General features: G+C 37.6%; 1 protein-coding gene across 1 annotated transcript in view; it reads left to right on the forward strand.

Moving 5' to 3' along the window:
* LOC128871903 (hemicentin-1) overlaps positions 1–12,448 on the forward strand; it is a 334,429-nt gene that overhangs the window by 220,405 nt on the left and 101,576 nt on the right. The window lies entirely within an intron of this gene.

Consider the following 12,448-nt stretch of genomic DNA (forward strand, 5'->3'; position numbering starts at 1 on the left):
CGAGACCCTAGTCAACAATAGGTATGAAAATTACCCCGTATTAAAGCACTTATCAACAGCTTTCATGTGATACCCATATTGTACATACACAACCAAAGGTTACCCGGGTCCACGTTTTGACCTATATTTCGAGACCTCAGTCACGGAGCGGCATGAAAAATACTCTGTACTAAAGCATTCACCAACAGCTTCAATTTGATATCCAAATTGTACAAACACATTCTAGGGTCCACGTTTTGGTCTCTATCTCGAGACCCTAGTCACGGAGCGGCATGAAAAATACTCTGGACTAAAGCATTCACCAACAGCTTCCATTTGATACCCATATTGTACATACACATCCGAAGGTTACCCGGGTCCACGTTTTGACCTATATCTCGAGCCCTATTTCCGAAATAAAATATAATCCATGTTACTCGTGGATGATGTAGCTTTCGAATGGTGAAAGAATTTTTAAAATCGGTCCAGTAGTTTTTGAGCCTATTCATTACAACCAAACAAACAAACAAAGTTTTCCTCTTTATAATATTAGTATAGAAGATAGATAAGTTATTATTGGTCGCCGTGATTGGGGTGCGTGGCTTGCGTGGCTGTAGCTCATCAATAGATGCAGTGGATTTGAACTCTCACAGCACAATGCCAAAACCAAAATTTGAACAATAAAAAAAAAAAAACGAAAAACACTTCAAATATTTACTACTAGCCGGCACGTTGGACGTTTTAAAAAAATTATATCTGATTGTGAAAAATGAGTGCCTAAGTATTTAGAGTGGTCAGTTTGGTATACTGAAATTAAGATACACTGGGAGAAAAGTATTCGTGAAAGTCATTTGCGCTGATTTTATTTCATTGGCTTTTATACGTCATTTGCTTAGCCATATGCTAAGACTGTCAAGGTTTTGTTGAGGTTCATTACAAGCAGTTGAAGTGTGACTATTTCTTGCCATTACTACAGCGTCATCTGAGGCTGGATATTTGCCGACTGTTAAAGGTAGGTTGGCAGTGAAAAACGTATAAAGTACTGGTCCCAGAACATTTCCCAGCGTCAGACCTGCTTTAGGTTCAAACAGATTGATAGCTTCTGCATTTATTTTAACTCCCAAATGTCTGCTTTGTAAATACGATTTTAACAGCATAAAAATATGATGAAGAAGATTAACTTTTAGTTTGCTTGGCAGGCCCCTAGGAAGGCAGCAACACAGTATTTTATATTTTCGTATGCTTGTCTAACGAAATTATGTAAAGAGTTGGTAGAATAGTGTTTCCAGAATCTAAATTGTTGCAAAGGGATACGATTTCTTTGTGCAATTATAGGGTTGAACCGATTTAGTAAGACTTTATTGAAGGCTTGCGATAAAATAGGAAACAGACTTACTGGTCTAGTGTTTTCTTTGCTGAGGTACTAGAATTATGTCTGGTACTTTCCATTGCATTGGCAAATACTCTGTTCGAATCATCGCATTAAATATATACGCGACGAAGTTAGAGCCGCAAGCAGGTAGTTGCTTCAGTATCTACTCTGCTCGTTATAAGATCGTAGCTCGGCGCTTTGTTTGGGTTTAATGCCTTGCATGATGCGTCTTTTATTTCCTTCCAAGTAAATTTCAAAGTCGGAAAATCCATTTGGAAAGGGTTGATAGAAACTCGTATATTTTTTTTATCACATTCGGAGCTTTTGCTAAGAAAAGGTTCAAAAAAAGATTAAAGATATGTAACGAATCCAAAGACATTTTCTTTGTCGGGTTTGCCTACTGTGCGCTAGATGATTTAAGTCGAGCAAAATAAGATATTGGCTGCAAAACATTTTCCATCGCATGATCTAGAAAATATTAATTTCTAACATCTTCGCGTCACCGTTTGAAGAGGTTTATTTTATAATTTACTCATATTAGTGCAATGAATATGATGTGTTTAAAAGGCAAAAATCTTCTGTACAACCAGAAACATGAGTAAATTAACCCATTACTGCATAAAGTTTGTCCTTATACTTATAATGAATTTCTGTGAAAATTTCGGGTTATGGAGATCACATAAATCGAGTGGTGAAAGAAAAGTTACACATTTGTTACAGTTTGTTGTAAACAAGCCGTCTGATTTATCGAACGTTATGCATACCGGCACCTCAAGCTATCTCATGAGAAATAAAAAAAATGCTTCTAGCGAAATTTATTTAAAATATTACTGAAAATGAAGAAATACAAGTAAATTAATTATATATAAAATATATTTAGGTATTGGTCTCGACATGATACTCCATGAAACACTTAGGATGGAAGCCTACTTCACATTTTTGGCATTTGTATTTTGAATTCCCACCACACTTATTTGCACAACGGCGTTCGGAATTTATTGGAACAATCCAATGGTTGAGACAATCAAACCGTGTAGAGGACAATGGTGTAGCCGGTTTTCGCCCTTGATGTGGGGGTGTTCCGAGTGTCACAAGCAGAGTTCGAGCCACATGCCTCCTAAATGCAAACAAGGACTCAGTGTCCTTATTACAGCCAACTTTTTTCGCAAGTAACCATCCATTTACAATTGAAACAGCAACAAAATAGGCAAAAATTGGCCACCACCATTTCCTTATCCGCATCCTTGTACGCAAATTTGCAATCGCCTGATCGCATTTATCCACTCCACCCATATACTTATTATATATTAGTTAAAAATGAAAGACGGTTGGGGGAGTGCAATTTTTGCTTTATTCACGTGTGACCACCGCGTGGCAGTTGTCATTGTCATGTTTTCGAAATTGGTTGCGACCGTAACTACATTGTTATCTTTCCAGCGACACAAAAATACTTCGTCGGCCGTCCTGAAATCGGTGTAGCCTCGGTCTTCACTCTTAAATATTTTTACATCTTTCAGAGGACAATTTTCTGTGCGATTGGCTCGTAAAGTACCTGTTGCATAAAATCCTATTTCTCGGAGGTGCTTCAACAAACTTAAAGATGTAAAGAAATTATAGAAATACATTTTTATCCCATTATTAGAGGTCTAAAGGGTGAGGACTACATCTCCACCTAGCCCAAACGTTTTTTTCTCAGCACTTTTTCCTGTGGTTAAACTAAAGGCAACCATATATCAACTTCGCTATCGCTACTCGAAGAGGACTCGTGCAAGCACTGATCTTGATTAGATCCCCTATTTGTGTGAAAACGACTGAGTTCGCACTTAGTTCGCAATAACTCACGTCCTAAATGGTTCAAATTAGCATCGTGCTCTTCATCCGATTTATCACTGCCCTCATCTGTGGCTTGGCCTTCAAGTTCGATTGGTGGCTCTACGTAAATAATATTTTCATTGTTAATATTTCCTTCATCGCTCTCTAAAATGCTCAAAATGTCATCTACAGTCAATCTGGAAAACGCAAAAAACCAAACCACTTAGAGTCTGCTATGCATAAGGTTCGATATATCGGACGCCACAATTAAATACTACAGTAAATGCTTGATAATGAAGCAAACTTCACAATTTTTTATGTTTTGCTTACTAACACACTTATGCACTAATAAACAATTGTCACTAAAATTGTTTGCTAAAAATATACCAAAAAAATATAAAAAAATAGTTTACCCTTTACGCGAAAAAGTCTGCTTGCAATCCGCTATACTGAAAATTTTAAAATAACGGGAACTCTTTGCGATGGGTCGACAAATGAAGGGTTGCCATTGTTGAAGAAATAGTTTTCTGTCGATTACAACCTTTAAGCCACCTCCACATCACACTTGCTTGATACAAATTTAATTTAACTCATGTCCGACATATCGAACGTTATGCTGTAATGGGTTAAGTCATAAAATAAATATTTACTATTTTAAGTGATCTGTACACCTTGAGTGTCTCGAAATCAGATTTAAGACATTCAAAAATTTTTTATGAATTAATTAATTGTTTCTAGGGGTTTTGGTATACAGTCAAAAAGGTACCGGAAATTGTTTAATAAAACGCAAAATAATAATTTAATCATGAAAATTTATGTTTTCGCCTTCAAAATAGGCTCCATTCGAAGCAATACACATCTGCCAACGATTAGTCCAGTCATCAAAAAGCATCCTTTAAGCGCGTTTGAAGAAATCTTCTTCAGCTCCTTCGGCGTCCGCGGAGTGGCAATTTAAGTTTTGGAAAAAGGAAAAAGTCACAGGAGGCTAAATCCGGTAAAAACGGTGGTTGTTCAACGATATTTGTCGAGTTTTTGGTCAAAAAAGTATTCAAAATATGAGCTTTGTGAGACGGTGCGTTATCATGGTGCAAGATCCTTGAGTTTCCTTTCCACAAATTGGGCCATTTCCTACACATAACTTCCAAATAATATTCTTTATTTACCGTAGAACCATATGGAATGAATTCCGAATACACAACACTAGGATAATCACAGAAAACTAGTAGCATGACTCTCTCTTTTGACCTGACCTGACTTTGACGTGATTTTTTGGGTTTCGGCTCATGTCGATAGCGCTATTCAGTCACCTGTTGACGGGTTTGCATGTCCAACTTATATACCCACGTCTCGTCACCTGTTATGATGCACTGGATAAACGTTAGGTCTTCAGCGAACTTCTTCCGATGAATTGTTTGAAAGAAATTTAACTCTTTTGGAACGAGTCGAGCAGCCGAATTGATGGTGTAAAATATTGCGAATGGATTCGTGAGGCACGCTCAGATCACGAGCTACCTCTCTCAAATGTAAATGATGGTTTTTAGCACCCTTTCCTTGACTTTGTCGCCGTTTTCATCCGTTGAAGACGTTGATGAGCGACCAGATCGGGGCAAATCATCCACGACTTCTCGACCCTCTGCAAAAGCCTTATACAACCCGTAGGCCTATGTTTTTGATAAAGCACACTCGCCATAGGCTCCCTGTAACATTTTCAATGATTTGGCATACGAAATCCTGTTCGAAACACAAAATTTAAGACAAATTTTTTGTTCGATATTTTTATCCATAGTGAAAATCGCAGAGCGCACCTGCGGATGACTAATATAATTAAATGCCAAAAAGAAGTAAATTGACAGATCTCGCTCAAACTCTGCGACTCTATAGAGGATAATTGTACAAACATTCCTGCAAAAAAAAGTTTAGATATCGCGCACTTTTTAAATGAACTATTCCCGATATTTTTTTGACAGAATGTATATCTTGAAAGGTTTTTCAAACTTTTCTAACAATAAAGAAATCAATCATGTCTGGAGTTTTATTTTGATATGTTGACCAATAAGTTGATTTGCCTGTTGAGGTAAATTCACAGCCACTTTCTATTGCTGTTTTGTAAAGTTCTCGGCCTTTGATAGTTGTAAGCTTTGATCTACAATGAATGTGCTTTGCATCGAAGTCGCCTCCCATTATAAGCCTCCCCATATCCTTCACCAGTAGTTGTTTATACAGGCCTGATTTAATATTACGACTTGGAGGACTGTATTCAGCAATTAAAGTTATAAATTAAGGAAATATTAACTCTGCATGCTTTCGTCGCTTCATCATTGCATGATGAGCTTAATGGCTTAAGTTCAGATTGTACAGGAATTTTTTCATTTGTATGCCCATTTTCTGTTAAACGTAAGTTTTTGGCATATTGTGTTTATTATGTAAGCCACAGAAGCGTTTCTCACTTAAAACGAAAACTTAATATTTTTCTTAAAGGAAAAACTTCTATTTTTTTAATCAATCAATCAATCAATCAAATAATATCAAAATTGAAAAATTGTTTGCTAAAAAAAGATCTCCTTTTAAATTCCCATGCGATTTTTGCAGAATACCTACATACAAATTACAAAAATACATTACAAAATACATTACAAATTTACCAAAGCACAAATTTACAAAAAAAATGTTTAAAGAAGAAAGCCATGCATTGAATTTTAGAAGACAACTTTTAAGCTATGTATTTGGTATTGGCTTTGAAAAATACATACACACATTCTTTAAGTAAATAAACAAAATTTTTCGCAATATTAATTTTCATATTTCAGTTGGCATATCCGCTCATGCTTCTCCTCCCTATTCCAGCATTATGTGCAGATAATAAATTGGCCTGTATGTGTGCCCTTAAAAATACAACTCGAAGTCACAAGTCCTATAGCAATACGTTAAAATTAAAGAATTGTGAAATGGCTTGGCAAATTATTATCCTCTGCCCTGCAGTCAGCCTTTAACCCCATAGTAGTTTTTAGACATTTACGTCTGCCTGCCGCTTGATTTTTACCCATTTGCAAAGCCATAAACTTTCTTGTCCTCGCTTGCAGCCATCGCATCTCATATGCGCAAGTATGGTTATGTGTGTAGATGTGTGGGTAAATGTCGAGCAGCATTAACACCCACATTCATTCAACTAATTTCAATTTTCATCACCATATAGGAGAGCGCACACAGACACATACATACATATGATGCGAGTGTATATATGGATATGAGCATACATAAATATGATACATACATATGCACATATACATACATACACCAGGGTGCTTCACCAAAAAAGAGCTGCGAGTTTTCCACCTGATTTATAAATTATATTTTAAGACTTCTCCCAAAATATTAATATATATTTCGGAAAAATAATAGCATTTGCTTGTGCTTGTTCTCTGATTTGAAAATACATACTTCCAAAAATTTAGTTTTTAATAAACAAAGTGAGCTTTTGGGAATGTAGTTTGCAAAACAAGACAAACGAAGGCTTAGAGCTTAAAATGCCTCGGTTAGTAATGTTTAAACATATCTTCAATAAAATCAATGGAACACAGATATGTTAACATTTGCAAAAAAATTTCCGACGTGAATGCTTAAATTTTTCAAAAACTAAAAAAGGCGTGAGCAAATATTTCTCTAATGATATCTCATAAATCTAAATCGGTCAAGATTTGGCTAAGCTTTTCAAGCTTCCGTTGAACCTATCATCCGAAAAAAGTCAAAATCAGCGTAAAAAATCAAATAATTTTCATTTCGTATATAAAATTTTAAAAAATTTTATGCTGATTTGGGCTCTCGGAACTCTTTCGGGAACACTACGGAACAAGATTAAATTGCTCTACAATTCTGTTTTGAAAATAATTTTCCCACACAAATCCTAGAAAGACAGGGAGGGGAGGAGTTTACTCTGAAAAGCTAAAAAACCTACGCATCAGTGCATCTTCTTGCTTGCCTAATGACTATAGCGCCTTTAAAGCGGAAATTATATCCATAAAAGAGGTTGTATTCCTCTTAAAGAAGATACCGCTAACTACGAGGAAAGTGTTTATCTACTCGTATAGTCAGGCAGCTCTGGAAATCAGTTAGAATCAGTAAAACACTCGTCAAAAACGGTAGTTGGATGCCACAAAATTATTATTGCAATATTTTAAAATAAACCTCATTTGGGTGCCAGGCCATAGAAATATAGAAGGTAATTCAAAAGTAGATGAGCTTGGAAGAGAAAGCACAACACTAAATATTCATCACGAAAATGCACTAATAACGACTCCCTTAGCTACGTGTAAATTATTAATAGATAGACACTCCATCAATGCTGCAAATTCCCGTTGGGGGTAATTACCTTTTGGCTAAATAAGTAGCCGAACGTGGCCAGAATGGAACTAGACAGGACATGAGAAGTGCAATGGGGTACTAACAAGGCTTTGTCTAATTGGAAGGCATGCATATAAACTGGGGATACTGGGGATGACTTTTGCCAATGCTGTCAAGATATTGAAGAAGAGGGAACCGGGGAACACCATCGTGAACATGCGTTGCTGTATACAGAAAAAGACTTTCCATGCTCGGATTCGCCTTGCTTGAGAGGATTGAAATTCATTAAATACGTAGGTTGATTCAGAGAAGACTAAAAAGTGTAAAGGACTAGTTACAGTTGCATCACAATGGGACTATTCGGGCCTAAGTATGTGGCAAGACAGCCACTCAACCTAACCTAACCTAACATATGTAATTCCAGAGAAATATGAAGTGGATAACGTTAATGATCTTGGTCCTGGTCCAGCGGCTGTCATTACTGACGGTTAGAGACTAAATATTATAATAAGGTCGGCAGTGACATCCACTCAGAAGTGGTGCAGCTGAACTCAAGTCTACGACTGCACGGTTACAGCAGCGTTTTTTATGATGGGTTAATTGCTTTATGGTAGGCTGCGTTGTGGGTAAGGGACTCGTCTGTCTACTCTGATAAGTATAGTAGAACTAAATGAGCTGGCTAAGCGGTGCACCACCAGTGTTGTTTGGGTTTCAACGCGGTTGAGCTGGCCAGAAACGAAATTGATTTTAAATCCACCAATTCTGCCCAACTTGTAGGCATCTGTTTATTCTTTATTCGGTTGAATTACTTTTCCTAAGCCAACAGTAGATGGACCATGAAACCTACTGGTAAGCTAACTAAACAGGCTTGACCCAGAGGGAATAAGCACATAACTATTATCCCTTATCAATCTACACCGGCCTTCCATTAGTACGGCGGTTGATACCATCACCGGGCACTGTCTAATGGGAACAATTGGGAAACATATGTGGTTTGCCTCAAATGACACCTGTCGTAGCTGTACAAATGCGGAGGAGGTGAAGAGCACTGAGCAGTTCCTCTGTCCTGTCGCTTGTGCCAAAATGCGATATCGCTGTCCAAACTCTCACTTCTTTGAAAGTCTTACAGACTTTGAATCAACAGCCATTCACAGTATTTTATAGTTTATTCGAGAGACAAAATGATTTTACCTGTAATGGGAATTGGAGGTGGGGCTTGAGTTCAAACATCATAATATATATATATAATATCATAATGAGCCTAGGCCTTCTTTTGGAGTGTGGCAACCACCGGAACCTTATCTATGCAGGTCTCTTACCTTTCTAAGCTCTTATATTATCTAAGGCTAAGTTAGGTTAGGTTAGAATGGTTGCCCAGAGAGTGGACACACTTGGAAGAAGACATCAAATTCATCCTTTGTGACCCCATTGCAAAGAAAACAATTGAAGGAAACCGATGGGACGAAAGGAGATAAGTGAGAGAGGAAGGAGATAAATGAGATGGGGAGAAGGAGTGGGGCTGAGTATTTGCGGATTACGAACGATGATTGAGTTACGGATATGTTAAGCGCTTTATGCTGCTAATGAAGTTAGTTAAGTTTTTAGTATCAAGGCCTGCTTATTTTATTTATAAACAAATATTTTTTAACTCTCATAATTTTTCCCAAATAATTTGACATAAATCTAAAACTACTATAATTTTTTAGTGCCGGTCGAAAAATTATAAAGATTTCTTATATATTTTTTTTTTGTAAAAGAAGTGATGCACCCTAGTATTTACATATATGTGCATGTATGTAGTACGTAAATTACATATACTGTGTCTATGGGCACACATACATACAGATGTACATGAGTACGCCCTAGCTCTACTCGAACATAAAAGCTATTAGCCATACCAACTGGAGCTCTAAGTGAGGGGTAAATTCGCTCGAGTTTACCATAAAAAAAGGTGGAAACAATACCGCAGCGAAGAAGCGTGTTGCAAGATATAGCAATAAATCGTAAGAGTGACTTTTACCTAATACCCTGTTTCATGAAAAATATGGTCAAGTTAAAGATTAAACTTAAATGAACATACGAAAATACTGAAATCCAACACCTTTTAAGGAATATACTGACATTTTTTACTGTACGGGGATGCACGAGACCGATCAAAACAGACCTTTCCATGATAATCGGGGTTGTCTTGCCGCAGCGACTAAGATTTGCTTACACCTGACCAAAGACTGTCACCTCAGCAGCAATCGACGCGGAAAAAAATATACGAGTATTTGTGATAATTGTAAGAAATTTATTTATAAAGAGGGAATTATTTACGAGACCACAGTGGGTATAATCTCTAGATCCGGGCTGCTGAAATGGCACGATGTATGCTATCTTTTTCAAATCTCCCTCATTCTCTATGGTCGCAAGCAGTTAACACAGCAGCATATACTCGCAATCGTAGCCCAACAAAGATGTTAAAAGGTAAGACACCCTATGAATGATGAAATGGCAGAAAACCTCGTATTAAACATTTAAAAGTTTTTGGCTGCGAAGGCATGGGAATTAACAAGACATGGGTCTGGCCGATTAAAATTTTACGGTAGATGTGTAAATGTTTGCTTTGTTGGTTACACATCTCACACTAAAGCTTGTAGGAAGTGACGTTATATTTTTCGAAAACAACTTTAATAGCTCGTATGTGAATATGAATGAAGACCATGATTCTGAACATTCTAATAAAAAAGGGGTTGTGATCGGTATAAAAATGTAACGAAATAAAAACTGGGCAGCCGGAATCGTCAATCGCTGACGGTGTTGAAGTGAGTTAAAGCGTCGACGGAAGTAGGATTGAGCGCGAAGCAGTTGCTGAAAAACGCAAAAGAGATTTGCCGCGACTCTTTCATGAATGTAATTCCTCCGCAGTGTTCAAATATGGGTTTTGAAAAACCTTACTTGGTATCCGATGCAATGAATGGGGTTGATAGTGCACAATGGAGACGACTCTTTAATGAAATACAACTTGTAGATAGACTGGCCTACAAAAATGTTATTGGAAGCAAGAGGGTGTTTACTAGAAATGATGCCAGCGGTTCTGTAGAGAAGTACATATAAGGCGAAGTGCGGAGGTTCCATGCGTCAACCTGAAGGCTGCAAAGACTGCAAGTATCCGGGGCGTTTATGCAAATTGAATTACGGACTGAAGCAGTCCAAAAAATACTCGAATAATAAAGTAATTAGAATGAATTCGCCGATGATGTCAAAATCATCGGCATTCGGCAAAAGTTGTACATTCTTATTAAAAATTGTGCCTGAACGATTAAGTTCTGCGATGAGGCCAAATTTACACATCGTGGCATATAGGCAACTCTTTTTTCATGCTGTTGAATACGAAGTCGACGGAAAGATGATGTCTATCTATTCCGCTTTCATGAATCTTTTCCAAGACCAGGCATATTATGAATATCTGGTTAATTGCGGATTTTCCAGGTCTAAAGCCACACTGATAAGATCCAAGCAGTTGGTTGATGATGGGCTTCAGCCTTTTGCACAATATGCGCGGTAAAACCTTGTACACGGTATTTAGAAGACTAATTCTGCGGTAGTTGGATTGCCAACTGTAGGATCGCTCTTCTCATGGATTGGGCAAAGTACACTTAAATTTCAATCGAAAAGCATGCATTTGTTTGAACATATTTTGAATAGGAGCAGTTGCATGCACCTTACCAGCGTCTCGCCGAAATGTTTGAATAGTTCAGCGGACAGCCCGTCAGCTCTCGCGGCTTTGTTGTTATTTAGCCGCATTATCGCTATCTTCAATTCGTCATGGTTAAGTGGCCGAACGAGAGTCCCGTCGTCAACGATTGGGGGATCAGGATCTTCATCTTCTTCTTCTCTGCGGCAGCCACATTTGTCACTATTCAGCAAGTATACTTAAGTGTACTAATATCAAAGCTAATGCAACTAGCAGATTTCACTACAAAGATAACAATGACATCAGACGGAAGACAAGACGATAGATCGTAAATACTGCACTATCGCAAATTTTTTGATGTTCGACTTTCCCTCAAACCTCTTATGAAAACAGTGAGAGGAGTGAATACTATAGCTGGAGTAAGATCTTCATACGCCCACAAGAGAGAAAATGGGACGCAGGTGCCTGGTTGCGTCAACAGACATAAACGCGGCTCCACCTTGATGAAATGCTTACAGCGATCTCAGGGTGGAAATCAGCAGAGCAGAAGCAATGTTATAGTGTTAGTGAGAGCATGTCTCACACACCACTGGTGCGACGGCGCCTTTTCTGATAATTCTTACATTTTGATTTTAACGTCCTACTCTAGCAAAAAAACTTAACTTTGTTTAAGAATTTCGTAAAAAAGGACAGTTTTAACTGAATAAAGCAGAACCAGAATTATGTAAGCCTGTTGACAATATCCTCATGAATTCTTTACCTCCTAGTTTGAAATTATCACGAATTGGTATATCGGAATGAATTCGAAGGATGCGAGACTTACGAGTAAGCTTGGAATGAGATTAAAGTAAACTAATTTCAAGCAAATATGGAGCAAATCTATTTTAGCGTCGTATATGTATTCAATAGATACTCAGGACATACTTCTATGGTACCAATGCATGAATAAAAACTGCCTTGCATGGCAAATTACATAGAAAAAAGCACCAGCATATTGAGACTGTCTTCAACTTACGCTGCTCGTGTGCGAGTGTGCAGTGTGTGAGTGTGGGTTTGTATGCCACTCATTTATTTTGCAGACTCGTGAATATATCTGTGTATATACATAGATAAGTATTATGTATGTATGTATGCATTTAGTGCAAGAGTGCGTGAACATATTCTTGCAAACTGGCATGTGGCTTTCACAGTTGTCGAAGTGTGCCAGTGCGAGTATACTCATGCATGCATACGTAGCTACTATACTTCATTTAAACATTATTGACTCA

The sequence above is a fragment of the Anastrepha ludens genome, chromosome 2 (genome assembly GCF_028408465.1).
Source record: "Anastrepha ludens isolate Willacy chromosome 2, idAnaLude1.1, whole genome shotgun sequence".
NCBI lineage: Eukaryota > Metazoa > Arthropoda > Insecta > Diptera > Tephritidae > Anastrepha > Anastrepha ludens.